Source organism: Cervus elaphus, chromosome 9 (assembly GCF_910594005.1).
Source record: "Cervus elaphus chromosome 9, mCerEla1.1, whole genome shotgun sequence".
NCBI classification, from domain to species: domain Eukaryota; kingdom Metazoa; phylum Chordata; class Mammalia; order Artiodactyla; family Cervidae; genus Cervus; species Cervus elaphus.
In genome coordinates, this window is record NC_057823.1 from 51384600 (window position 1) to 51388599 (window position 4000).

A 4000-nucleotide genomic window follows, 5' to 3' on the forward strand; every position below is an offset into this window, starting at 1 on the left:
GCTGTGGAGGAGATGCCCACCATCCCCCCTAATAGTGCGGGAAGCTGTGTTCTCCCTGTCTTTTCACCCACCTGGGACTGGGCTGCAGGAAAACAAGTCCTGGAACAGACTGGACAGGGAGGCAGGGGATGTTTCTCTGGCCTGAAGCCTCTGCCTCTCTGCTCACCCTGGAATGTGTGTTCCCACCCTGACAACCTGTCAGGGGGCTGCTGTCAGTCTCAGCTCACTCTCTCTCTTCATCATCACTGTGGATCTTCCTGGGCTGTGGTTGCCTTGGTAACTTGATGGGAAGCTCTTGAGGTTTTCTGAAACCACAGAGGGCTATGGGAGGGAGGAACCAGTCTCTGCTAGGCTGCCAGTCACAAAAGGGAAGAAACCTCACAGCTCCTGCCAGCCATTCAGCCAGTCTTTCTTTGGGTCTGACCTCAGCCTCTTCTGTTACAGCTGCAGGGGCTTAGCAGCCTCTGGGGCTGGGGCTGAGAGGAGGGAGCTGTCACGTGCTGCCCTGCCCTTGGACTTGGCTCACACAGTCGCCAGTGCTGCCTGGACTCCAGCTTGCTTCTGTGCCCTGGCCCTGAAGTCTTAATTGGTTTTATGAAGTTCAATGCCTATTTTTTATGAGACAGATAATTATGGTGAGAGAAGGTCAGGCCCTTCTCTGCTGGACTTGGCGGGGCCTCCAGAATTGCTGACTCCCCAATCAGCACCAGGCAGATGAATGGGATCACGGTGGGCAGGGGCAGGCCTGGGGAGGGGAGGATACTCACCACAGGAGGAGGCCCTGCGTCTCCAGGCTGCAGTCCCTGTGAGGGGATCAGGGAGGAGAATGTATACCGCCTGCCTCTTGGAGGAGCCCACACTTCTGAGGTGGGCACCTGTGGATGCTGTCCTTCTGGGCGGTTGGTGGGTGAGGTGTGTGGCTCTTCTTCCAGGATTCATGGCAGCTCTCTCAGGCCTCCTGGGGGCATTTCTACTTGGGGGTGTTCCTGGCTCTACCAAGAAATCCTCAGTCTCTACACAGTTATTACCTGCGGGGCTGTTTCTTCCTCCCTCTCTCTTTCCAGTCTCCTTCTTTGCTCTCCCACAGTCTCAGTCTGAATCATGGCCTATGTCTTCCTTAGTTCAGTCTCTGTAACGGTCTCTGTTTCTCTCTGGTCTTTCCCCTAGTTCTAGTCCATGATAACCTCCCCACTCCCATCTCTCCTTCTTTCTCTCATCAGGTGGGAATTGACTTGCTGCCCATTGGAGTACAGTTCCACACTGTGATTCCCTGCTGACACAGGCAGGGTCTGAGGGTAGTGCGGAGTAGGTGGGGGGCAGTGCAATGAGAAATTCTGCTGATGCCGAGGATGGCTCCCCTCCAGCCCTCATGGCCAGGAAGAGCGGGGTGGGGCAGAGGTTTATGTGCTTTTCTCCAGGCTAGGAACCACTGTCCAGTTTGTGACTCCCAGGTAGGCTGAGAGGTCAACACTGTCCCTAGACCAGGAACAGGACCCCTAGCTCTCTGGGAAGGACCTTTGACAACCTGCTCTGGCTCTAGTTACTGTCTGTCTGTCCTGATATCCTCCTCCAAAGGGCAAGAAGGTGACTGACCCCTTTGTGGAAGACACATAATTACACTTTTAGACCGAGCCAATTGCTGGATATGACTGGATATGTGACAGAATGACATCAGGAAGACTCTTACCTACTCAACATATTATTTTATTATTATTTTAAAAATATTTATTTTATTTTATTTATTTGACTGCACCAAGTCTTGGTTGGAGCATGCAAGATCTTTGAGCTTCATTGTGGCATGCGGGATATTTAGTTTCGGCGTGCAGGATCTAGTTCTCTGACCATGGATCAAACTTGAGTCTCCTGCATTGTGGGTGAGGAGTCTGAGACACTGGATGACCAGGGAAGTCCCTCAACATATTGTTAAACTTCCTCCTCTCACTTTGCTTTCTGTCTCAGTGGCCAACTCCCCAGAAGTTTCTTCTTCAGAGTGAGTCCAGTCTTGCAGAAAAAGAGTAAAGGAAAAATAAGGTTGAAACCACCCAGGTCAGGAGGGCCTGGAATCCTGTCTGCGGAGGCCAGGCCCTCTTCCGTCTCATCCTTCTCCATTTAATTAGCTAATGTCTGTAAAGGGCTGGGCAGCAGAAAAGCCCTATACAAATGTTGAGCACAATTTTATTTCCAAGACTCGCCAAGAATATATTTGCAGACTTGAGGGAAAGGTCACTGGGACAGAAGGAGGACTCCCTGCAGGGCCCAGAGAGAGGAAGCCAGGACTGGGCAAGGAGAGGCCACAGTGGAGGCCAGGGTCTGACTCTCTGTGACCCTGTGGACTGTAGCCCACCAGGTTCCTCTGTCCATGGGATTCGCCAGGCAAGGATACTAGGGTTGGTTGTCACGCCTTCCTCCAGGGGATCTTCCTGACCCAGGGATCGAACCCATGTCTCTTACGTCTCCTGCATTTGCAGATGGGTGCTTTACCACTAGCGCCACTTGGGAAGCCCTAATATTCACAACAACTAGTATTTATTGAACACTTACTGTGTTCCAGGCTTTGCTAAGGGGGCTGGAGCTCTTCAGCTTGGGGAAAAGTGGCTGTCTCTTGGTGCAGTGGAGTAGGGAGCTTTTCAGTGAAGCAAGCCCCTGTGTGCTGTAAGCCAGGTCTGTATGAAATGTCTCTGAAACCTTTAGGAGAAGGGTGTCACTTATCTTGTCTGACCAATGAGAGAAGTCTCTTTTCTGTAATCCAGGTCCCTCCAGCGAGAATATTCTATAAGCTTTTGCACTTTCCTTTCCTTTCCCCAGTGACAAGTCACCTGGCCCTAAATCCATTATGAAAGGTCATTGAGGCCGATTAGCCTTGACAGGCTGCATGTTCAAGGGATAACTTGACAGTTTTTGCCTCAAGGCCTGATTATGTGTCCCTGCCCCTCTCAGAATTCTTTGTTATCCTATATCTAGAGGCAGTCCCCTCCTTCCATCTCTGGGCAGGACTTGGCTTTGGGTGAGGGCCAGATGGAAGAGACTGGGAGCGTAGAGTAGCCAGCCTTACCCCTCACAACTCACAGCCATGGTCAAGGTGAGAGGGCAAGAGAGACAGCAGCGCAGGGATTGGAGGCTCCTAGAAAAGGCAGGTAGACCAGGCCAGGAATACTGATAACATATTTCCACATCCTTTGGGTTTCCTTTGTACATCCCCTCACCCTCTAAAATCTGAACAGAGCCAGAGTGGACTTTCTGAAAGACAAGGTCCTTGAACCCCCAAGTTCCACCAACCTCCATTCTGTTCCCAGTTGTTCTCTGGCTTCTCTCCAGAGCCTGGGAGCTTCCACGTGTCATCAGTTCATTATCATTCTGATAAAGTCATTAGTCCTTGAAAAAACATGATTCCTCCGCTGAGGCCAGGCCCCTATAACCTGAGGAGGAGTACAAATGACTGGAGACATGAGGGGAGGCTGCAGACACACACACAGTCACAGAGACATACAGTTACACTTGTTCCCAGGGGTGTGTGTAAATGGACACAAACACAGCGCACATACCTTTATACACAGGCATAGGTTTATTTCATGTTCCCAGGTGTAGAGCCATATCACTAGAGCCACGCTCGGCTGCTTACAGCCCTGAGATTCACTCAACATCTAGATCAGCGGTGCAGCATCCAGCAGCCTTAGCCGCCCGCAAACCCAGAGGGCAGGCTCCCCAGACTCTGGGAGGGGGTGGAGAGTGGAATGTGGAAGCCGAGGTTAGAGATCTGCAAGTTCCATTAGCCACAAGAAGCATGTCTGGAATCTAAAAATGCAGGGACAAGGGCGCCGCGGAGCAATTCCTGACAGCGGGTTTATATTTCCCACCCCCTCCCCCACCAGGAAGCTCCTTGTGGTCAATAAAGCCATTTATGGATTAGAGCAGCTCCCTCAATAAAAGCTGCTTATTCAAAAGGTGCTTTCAGTTAATTTGCATTTACTTCATGGATATTAAAATGCGTGGAAGAGCTGCC

The 4000-nt window shown here is 51.2% G+C and overlaps 1 long non-coding RNA gene across 1 annotated transcript; it reads right to left on the bottom strand.

The window, feature by feature from the left end:
- Window positions 1-1759: 1759 nt before the first annotated feature.
- On the bottom strand, window positions 1760-3656 carry LOC122700202. The gene is made up of 3 exons (XR_006342737.1): window positions 3543-3656; window positions 3277-3416; window positions 1760-2001 (listed from the first exon to the last, which is right to left on the bottom strand). It is a non-coding gene; the product is annotated as an uncharacterized LOC122700202 (long non-coding RNA).
- Between the last annotated feature and the right edge of the window lie 344 nt (window positions 3657-4000).